This window comes from Peromyscus leucopus, chromosome 15 (genome assembly GCF_004664715.2).
Source record: "Peromyscus leucopus breed LL Stock chromosome 15, UCI_PerLeu_2.1, whole genome shotgun sequence".
Lineage (NCBI taxonomy): Eukaryota > Metazoa > Chordata > Mammalia > Rodentia > Cricetidae > Peromyscus > Peromyscus leucopus.
The window spans coordinates 4,380,115-4,390,302 of record NC_051076.1 but is presented as its reverse complement, the minus strand read 5'-3'; the positions used below and the strand labels follow the sequence as shown (position 1 = coordinate 4,390,302).

General features: G+C 37.9%; 1 pseudogene; it reads right to left on the bottom strand.

The window, feature by feature from the left end:
* Positions 1–8,506: 8,506 nt before the first annotated feature.
* Positions 8,507–9,640, bottom strand: LOC114702371 (annotated as a pseudogene).
* Between the last annotated feature and the right edge of the window lie 548 nt (positions 9,641–10,188).

The window sequence follows — 10,188 nt, the reverse complement described above, 5'->3', positions numbered from 1 at the left end:
TGAAAACTAGCTTTGGGAAGACCATGAAGGGAGGGTAAGAGGGAGCTCTAGAAACAAGGTATGACATCAATGCTATGAAGTAGGGGGTGGGAAAATGTGAAGGGGAGATTTTAACTGTGAAGTGGACAGGGTGGGTAATACAGAGGGAGAGGGGAGAAAGAGAGACAAATAACACAAGATGCCTGGAAAAGCCACAAAGTAACATTGATTTATAAGCTTACTTTAACACACACACACACACACACACACACACACACACACACACACACACAATCCCCAATGGTATAATTGTGGCACTTTTATCTGGAGGCAGCCAACAGCTGTCTAATTAGACTTATGGCCTTCTCAATAGGAGGGAATTAATGCCTGGCACTGTAAACCTATCCAACTATCAATGAAACTATAGAGGAGAATCCTCTACTGCTATTTTCCTAAACCAATGCATTTTTTTTAACTATATTCTAAATATCCTTATACTCACAAATAGGTGTAGCTCTCACCCCTCATCAAAGAAGTTTCTTTTTGCAGCAGGTAGAAGCTCTCACAGAGATCTAGAATAAGTAAGCATGGGGTACCCAGCCCCAGTGGACACATCTGCAACCCAACCCTTACACCTGAGGCTCAGGGAGCATCACAGAAGAGGAGTGGGGAGAGCAGAAGAACCAAAGGACCAGGGCACCTGTTGAGAGTTAATGTCTTCTGGACATCACAGGGAAGCTGCCCCGTGATATTTTGCTGATATGGCTGCCTATACAAGACCTGCATAATGACAATTGACATGCCTTCGAGGATGAGAGACTTCCACAGGCCACATCTCTCAATAAAGATCTACAGAGAATCATGGCTCAGGAGAGGAAGAATCAGTTTTCTCCTGGTATGAGCTTCAGATGAAGAGATTATCCAATTCCAAGTGATAAGCCCAAAATACACGTACATCCAAACAACATTAAATGGACTCAGTAGGTTATACAGAGAAATATGGATATAGATGCATATATTTGTATATATAATAATGAAGAAGAGGTCATGAGTTTGAGAGGGAATGAGGGACACAGGAGAAAGGGGTGGAAATGACAGTACTCATGCATGAAATTCTAAAAGAAAATTAATTAAAAAATTAAATAAAATTCCAGGAAAAGAATTAGTTCTAAGTATGATAGAGAAAAAATTAATAATTTTTTTAATTAAAAATTCATCCAACTGACTATTAATAATTACATATTTATGAATGCTCTATTTGGTTTGGGGGAATTATTTCAATACTTTTCATTTTATTTTGCCTTATATATTAAATATCAAAAAGTACACATATTAGTGGAGGAGTACCATGCAATGTTGTTCTAAAATCTTTAAATCAATTTAAACATATTTATTTCATTCTCAAACATTTTTTATTACCTTATGATGAAAATATTTTAAATATTTTCTTCCAGACTTTTAGACTATTCCAAATATCATTATCATGTATTGAATTTTATACTTGAATGAAGCAATTCTTTAACGTGGAAAAAAACTTTCTTCCAAGGTGATTGTCTATTTAGAGCAAAAATATTAACAATGCATGCTAGGTTTTAGATGTGTGCACAAATAAAACCTAAGACAACAATAGTACAAAGCAGAGGGCTTGGAAATGGAGGTATTCTGCAATAATTCTTAAATTATTAAAAAATCAATATGTATTCACATGTAGATTGTGTAAGTAAGGTGTACACTGTGCACCCTGAAACAACCATTGATACTTCAATAGTAATCATCCAATAAAGATATTAGCATGAAATGCTAAGGCATATTCAAATTTCCAAAGAACAGATAGAGGAAAAAAGAAAGAAATACAAAATAAATAGAAAAACAAATGTTAACATGAGGGGCTTGATTCAATAGGTAAATTAAATACTACAAGGGAAAGACAAATTGACAGTTTGGTTTGACAACCAAATCTAATTAAATATACCTAGAAAACTTCTCTTTAGGAGGGGGGATGTGGGGGGATATATATTCAATATACAATGTACATGTGTGAAAGCTTGAAAAATAAAAAGCAAGAGTAAACTTCCTTTTAAGTACAAAAGTATGTATCTATTATCTGTCTATTTGCTTATTATATATCTGCAAAATAGAATCATAGCAAAGCACAGTGTATACACTATTTAAAGACAAAGTAGATGAGGGCAAGAAATATAGTTGGTCAGAAAATGAGATATTTCACGATGATAAAAGAGTCAATTAATGAAGAAAAAAGTCATCTCAAACATAAGTGGAAAACTCAGCACTTGGATAATTGCAATTGGATGTGTCTATCTCATCACTCAGCAACTGACAGAGTACACAGACAGTCAGTGAAGGGAGAGCAGGCTTATGATGGTAAGCACAACTTGGGCTTATCGTGTAGTATGCTCAAAAAACAAAAGCATGTGTACTTTTTTAAAGTATAGATAAATATGTATCAGGTTAGATCATGGTAACAGCTTTGATGAGTTAACCTGTGTCAGCTGGACACACTCTCCATCATCCGGTCATAGCAGTTAAACTGAAAGCAAATAAAAACATTTCTCTTCTCATACCAGTTTTTAGAAAATGAGCCCTAACCTTCAAAGGAACATTATGTTGAGGAAGAAATCATGGAAAAATATTTTGAAGTTAGTAAAATCATAATATAATTACATTTTGTGTAAAAATGTGTGTGTGTGTGTGTGTGTGTGTGTGTGTGTGTCTGTGTCTGTGTGTGTTGTGTCTGTGTATATGCACTATGTGCATGCAGCAACCTGCATAGGTCAGAGAAAGGGAATTGAATCCCCTGGATCTGGAGATAAAAGGTAGAATAGCTGGCCTCTAGTGGAGACATATTGCCCTGACTATTATTGATTGTGTTCTCATGCTGGTGTCTAGGCATCTGGGTTTGGGATGATTATAGGTCTAAGTGCTGATTTCTGGTTTTGTCTTTGTTGGGTGGGTGTTTTGCTAATTGGTTTCTATTTCCTCTTTGGGTTTTCAGAAAGTGTGATAGCTGTGTGTTGCCTTTTTTTTTTTTTACTGACCTGCTCAGCTGGCATGTTCACAGGGAATGCCTGCTGGTATTGAAGTCTGGGATACAGTTGTGGGGAGGGAAGTTAGAAGGGGATGGTCTATGAGATCCACAGGAGATGTGGGTAGGGAGGGGAGGGAAGCTCTAGCTAGTGATCTATTGCAGCCCTGTGAACAAGACTGAGACACTGGGTTTAAGGGAACAGAGAAAGAGAGAGGATAATGTCTGTGGGCAGCCTGTCTGGTTTTCTGACTGGCATGGCCTGTTCAAAATAAATAAATCTTTAAAAAATAAAATAATATGAATATCTCAGTTGACTAAGAAAAAAAGACAATTTATGAAACTTTAAGTAAAAAAAATGTCTCAACAAACTTAGATGGTAACTTTTGTAACAGATAAAAGGACCTGTGAAAAACCTGCACCGAGCACCAAACAGTGCTGTAAAACTGCAGAGTTACTTCCTAAGATAAGGAACAAGGCAAAAATGTTGCCACTATTTTTTTATTTGACATTGTAGTAAAAGTTCTAAACAAAGCAAGAAAACAAGAAAAAGGAATTGAAGATTGCGGGTGGACAGAAGAGTTGTCTTAATATACAGTTGTTATTTATGGACAGAAAGCTCTCAGAATTTACCAACATTGCTAACATTACTCAGTATTTGCTAAGGCCTCAGGATTTAAGATAATTATACATAAACAAATGCTATTTCTATGTACTAGGAATAAATAACAACCCAAAAATTTGAAAATTCATACAATTTACAATAGCATCAAAATAAGAGAAATTTTAATATGTATTTAACACAATTTAAAATATTTTCATTCTGAAAAACTTAAAACATTGTTTAAGAAAGGATCCAATAAATGAAAATGTACCTAAGAAATGGAGACACTTATGAACAAGAAAATTAAATATTTTTAATTTAATTTATTAAATTTTATTTTTATTAAATTAAAAAAAAAAAAAAAAAATTAAATTTATCTTGGTTTTATTCAAATTTTCTACCAAGCTTTTGAAAGAAATCATTTATAGTCTAATTATAGTGTTTATTAACAGCTTAGAATATTTGGATTATATTTGAGAGAGAATAAATTTTTATGACTTAGCAATACCTGAGACACAGTGTAAGTTACTTATACATAAGGTAAGATACTGTGAAATAAATGTATAGAATCAACTAATAAGGTCGAGTAGAAACTTAGAAATAAATCCAAAGACACATGGTCAGTTGATTTTGACCAAGTTTCTAAGACATATCAAAAGAGAAAGGATAAAGGCTTCAACAGATGATGCTGAAACAACTCACCATCATAGAGAAAAATAAAAACCAATTTTCAACCCTTGCCACACATTATATCCTGATGGACCATAGCTCTAAAAATAAATACGAAAACCCCAAAGGTTCTGGGAAAAGTCATAGGAAAAAAAAAAAAAACATTTGAAACTTTGGGATAGCCACATGTATTTTTAATAAGGGCATACAGATTTTGAAGTATAATGAAAAAGAAAAGAAATCTGGACTTGAACAAACTCCAAGAAAAGGTAGATCAAAGAAGGAGACTTACATTTGTAAAGAAGCTGCCACTAGACTGACTCCATTTCTTCATAAAACATGGGAGAGGTAAAATGGAGACAGAGGAAGTAAACCTTATTTAGCCAAGGTACAGCTAAAGCTTAAAATATCAAACTATAGGATGAGATAGGTTCAAAGGGGAAAATGACCAGGAACATTGTTTTTTAGGCAAGAAGCCATGGCAGTTACAGGTGAAAGGCAGGATGTCTGTTTCTGTTTTCATTCAGCACCAAACCGGGCAGACACAAAATCAGCTTTATCAAGAGTTAAGAACTGCCAGGCAATGGTGGTGCACACCTCTAATCCCCACACTCTGGAGGCAGAGGCAGGCAGATATCTGTGAATTCGAGGCCAGCCTGGACTACACAGATCAAGTTCCAGGGCAGCCAGGGCGACACAGAGGAACAGAGAAAAACCCTGTCTGGAAAAACAAACAAAAAAAAGTTTTTCATCGCTTCTAATCCTTCTCTGTCATCTCTCTCCCACTCTTTACCTCCCTCCTTCCTGTTTTCCTCTTAAGAAAAGATTTATGTTAATTTTTATTTATTTATGTATATATGTCTGTGGGTATATGTACCTAAGTGCACAGATGCCTATGGAGGCCAGAAGAGGGTATCAGGTCCCCTTGAGAAGGAGGTGTAGGTGGTTATGAGACACTGGGGGTGTGTCTTGGTCCTCTGCAGAAGCAGCCAGTGTTCTTAACTGCTGCTTCAACTCTGCAGTCCTCCTTCTTCCTGATCCTCTCTCTCTCTCTCTCTCTTTTTTTTTTTTTTCAAGACAGAGTTTCTCTGTGTAGCTTTGCACCTTTCCTGGAACTCACTCTGTAGATCAGGCTGGCCTTGAACTCACAGAGATCTGCCTGCCTCTGTCTCCCGAGCACTGGGATTAAAGGCGTGCGCTACCACCGCCCAGCCTTCCTGATCCTCTTGCTCTCTCCAGAGTCATAATTCTTCTGAGGGTGGGAATTGTATCTTTCCCTTTTGCTCTCTCTTCAGGAGGGCATAGTGTCGTGGTAGAATCACACAAGACACTCAACAAATTAACAGTGAATGATGAATAAAGACATTGACATATCAGAGGAGAGTAGGGCAAACTACACATTAATGTTTAATTATACCAATACGTAGGCTCCAAACCAGAGATTTTAGCTTCGTTCTTTGCAGACAGGGATCAAGTGTTGGCTCTACTATACATGGCGAAGTTTATCATTGACTTCTTGCAGGCTGTCCTCACCTGTGTTAGAAAGGGAATGTTGAGGTGTGGTCAGCCTGAATCCTGTTAAGACAGAGTGTGTGGCATTAGAGTAAATGAGACAGAAATGAACAGTGCTTCTGTCCCTAAAGTCTCTGGTGTTGGCATGGGTGGGCTGTGATAGGGATGGAAAACGTAAGATGACTTTTCTCCCTTGCCTGTATCATATTTGCAGTAATGCTGTCACTGAACTCCTTAGCATTAAAAACCATTTAGCAGGGAACACTAATGAACAGTAAAGCTGGCTTGTGTCTTTGCCACCTGCACGGCATGCATACCAAACAGGTGTCTTCTGGTTAATCCTGGAATCTCTGTCTGGTGCACAATGGAGAGAAACTAGGGGGAGGGGGGCCTTGTGGACTCTTAACAGCAGTGCTGGTGAGTGGATTTTCCTGGAACTCTTCCAACCTAGCTTTGTGCCCCTGCCCTTGTGTGTGGTTCTTCTAGGCCTAGAAGCCCAGAGCTTTTCTTCAACAGCAACAGCTGCTGAGGATTCCCTGCAGATGAGAATGAAAGTCAAACTTGCTTGCACATTCAAAGGGGATTATTAACAAAGTATGTGGATTTTTCCCCTGGATCTTTGCAGCAAAAAAGCGTATGTTTTTTAAATAATAATGACTTTCCTCTCTTCCATCATGTCTTTCTGATCAGAGCTCCAAGACATTGTATTTTGTCACTTGTCCACTTATGAAAAGGAAAGACGAAAGAACATGAATATTTCCTAGAGAGATTGACCATTATATTTTGCCTGGGATTAGTTCTAAGTCTTCTGGCATCCCAGAATTCCCCTCAGTTAAAGGCCTACAATGGGCCACACTGCTTCTCCCAGGGCCAAAACTGCCCCTACCAAATGCCTAGGTAGAAGAACCATTTGTTGTTTTTAAACATATATGACACAAGTAGTATATGCTTGTTAAATAAAAGTTAGAAAGCACATATACAGAACATTTATGTGTTTACATGTGCCCACAGCAAATTCAAACCAGCAAATAAAAACAGCATTCATTCATTCATTGTGCAAATATATCATTTGCATTGTCTAGGAATGTAATCACATTACACATGTCTGAATTTGTGGAATTGCATGTTTATGTACATACACACATCTGTACACACAGAAATGTAGGTATGTACTTAGTGCTTGTTTCTGTTTTTGCACTAGTGTGGGTGTCTTCATGAATATTCTGCCTATGGCTCTCATTATTCTAAAATATGTCAGTCTGCCTATCACTAACATTACGTTCAAGGTTTTCTTCCTCCAACAGCGTAGCTACACAAGATTTTCAGCTTTAAATGTAGAGCTGAATGTACTTCCATGTGATTAAGACTTGCATAAATGTTCCCTTGGTGATTTCAATGTTCACAAGGCTTACCCTTCCAAAATTACCAATATAGTTCAACCTGGAGACAAAGATATGGGTTTGGGTGATTTGTTTGGCAATCCCAGTTAGTAAAGTAAGATGAAGAAAGAGAAGCTAAAAGTTACCGGCTTGGGACCTAGGGTTCAGTACCAGAGACCTTCAGAGAAACTAGAATATGATTCTGCTGTATCCGAGAGGGCAGGCAGTTGGGGTTTTTATTTCTTCCCATAAAAATTTGAGAGTTACCACTGACAAATTAATCCACTGCCCTCTGAAGACCAAGGAAACACCTGTGACCAGAGACTATCCGTAAGTATCGACCCAGGGAACCATTAGCCCTTATGAGAACTGTCTCAAATGATCTACAGAGCAGACCAAGGATGCCCTGGAGGGCACAAGCCATGTTTTCCTCGGTGTCCACTCGGTTCCTCAGCTCTCATAGTACCTGCTTTTCTGGTACCTGGATTGTCACCGTACTATCACTGTCCAGCTTTATCTTTTCTTTTTCACTGTCCTCTGACACCTTATCACAGTTCTTTGCCACCCTGAAAACTATAATACATGAAAACATAGCCACAGCCATCTTTTCATGTCACAGTCTTCAAGCCATCACATATCACTGGCTTTCATAATAATCATTCACTTGCTTATTTCAAAGGTCATTCCTTAGCTAAACCCAAATTTTCTTCCACTCTATATTTGTGTGTGCTGTCTTGTAGACAATTACTTCCTATCACAGTCTCTCAACCTCTAACATCCATGTTCATCCTGACATTCAGTTGGTTATCTTTACTTCCTGTTTCTTTTCTTAAAAACAAGAAGAAAGAGAAAGAAAAAAAGAAAGAAGAAAGAGAGAAAGACCAAAACAACAAATAAACTTAGCCACTCAGAAGAAAACATACAAAGCTCTTCCAACAGCAGCCATCCTTACCTCTCAACTGCCAATAGCTCCCCAGTAAGGGGTGGAGCCTGAGAACATTTACCCCACTTATGAGAGTTTGACTGTCTTTTTTTTTTAAATTAAAATACTGAGTTTATTTCACATGAGTTTATTTCACATGTATATTTGTCTCCCTACCATTTCCACATCTGACCACCACTATTACTATGTCCTATCATAACATTCTATACATACTTAAAACCAAGTAAAGGGTGGAGTTCCATCCTTGAAAACTAAACAGGCATTTTAGACAACACATTCTTGGCAATGGAACCTGGACATTTATCAAACACAGTAGGGAAAATTCTCACTTTGCATTATAAAAAGGACAGCCATATATATATATCAACTGTTACAGAAATTAAGTAAAATGGAATTATTTCAAACTGTTTAAACCATTTTCTTAAAGAGACTTCCTCCACTGCCAGAGATCTTGAATAGCCTCCTGGTCAGTCATCCGGAAGCAATTTTTCACATAATTAATGAACTTGGCTTCCACTTTGGGAAGAGAACCACCGTTTCCTATACTTGTTGCATTTTTGCCTTAATGTCTCTTACAGAACTAGGTCTTTTTTGTGTTTTAAGAGTTTTTTTTTTCCTGTTTTGTGAAAGACTCTTGACCCTTTGATCTTGGTGTTGATGGTTTTAAGTCTTTTCCATTTTGGTTTGATTTTTGTGCATTTTTGGCTGGGGTATCTCATACAGATTTCTTCACTGGAACTTTTTCTTCAGCTTCCTCATCATCAAAATCATCATCATCATCATCTTTGTCATCATCCTCATCATCCTCATCAAATTTTACTTTTTTCTGTGGAACCTTGTTACCACCTCCAAGAGCAGATCATTTTCCAGACATACTTAAGAGTTTTATATCTTTCTCATCTTCATCTTCTGACTCTGCATCTTCCTCTACAGCTACTAGGTGCTGTCCACTAATGTGCACAGGCCCTGACCCACACTTCAACCTTAAGATCACAGGTGGTGTAATTTCAAAGCTCCCAAGAGAAACTGTTGGTTGTACAGACATTTTCAAAGTTGCCATTGTTACTTTAACTGGACTGCCTTCATAGTTCATTGCTTCTGTCTCTACAATGTGTAATTCGTCTTTTGCCCCTGCCCCTAAACTGTTTTTAGTGATAACTGGTGCCCATTCTCATCATTATCCACCTTAAAGTGATAATCCTTGCCAGCTTTTAGTTCACAACCGAAAAGGTAGTTCTGAGGCCCAAGAGGGCTCATGTCCATGTCCATCGAGTCTTCCATGAGGTGGAGGCATGCACTTCAGTGTGAGAGAAGTTGGACGGAGGAAACTGCCTACTGCTCCTCAGAACAGACATGCAGGATGGAATCCTGCCAGGGCAATTTTGACTCTCTTAATCTTGTTCAGGTAACCCCAGATGCTGTGAGTTAATGAGTGCAATGACCATGCCATAGTTAGAAAACAGCATTTTGTAGCACTATTTCCCATCCTCCAACTTTCTTTTTTCTCTCCTCTTGTGATGTTTCCTGAGAATTGGTGGTGATGGTAGTGATGGTGGTGGTGGTGTGATATAGGCACCTCATTTAGTGCTGAACACTCAGTCTCTTATTCTCCGTACTTGGAGCAGTTATTCATCTCTCCACTGATTGTTACCCACTGCAAAAAAGAAGCTTCTCTAACCATGGTTGACATCAGCTGAAGTCCATAGGTATGAACATAAACATTTAGAAAGCATTTTGACAACTCGAACACTTAGCAGAATATCGATAGCAAGGTCTACCCTAATGTCTATGACCAGACATGACATTCCTTCTTGTGGATCAGGACTCCAATCAGAAAGTGATTAGTTACTTCTTAACAGTCATGCCTTGATTGTATCCACAGGCACATTTTTGCCTGCCAGATCAGTTACAGCACATAGTGCCCAGCACAGGGTGAGACCATTGATATCATTATTGCAACTTCTTTTATTGTTTTATTAAAAAATAAAACTTGGGAGTTAAGTATTAAGGAATAAACCATGGAGCAATGGAGAAACAATCACTTGTTCTATTCTCCACT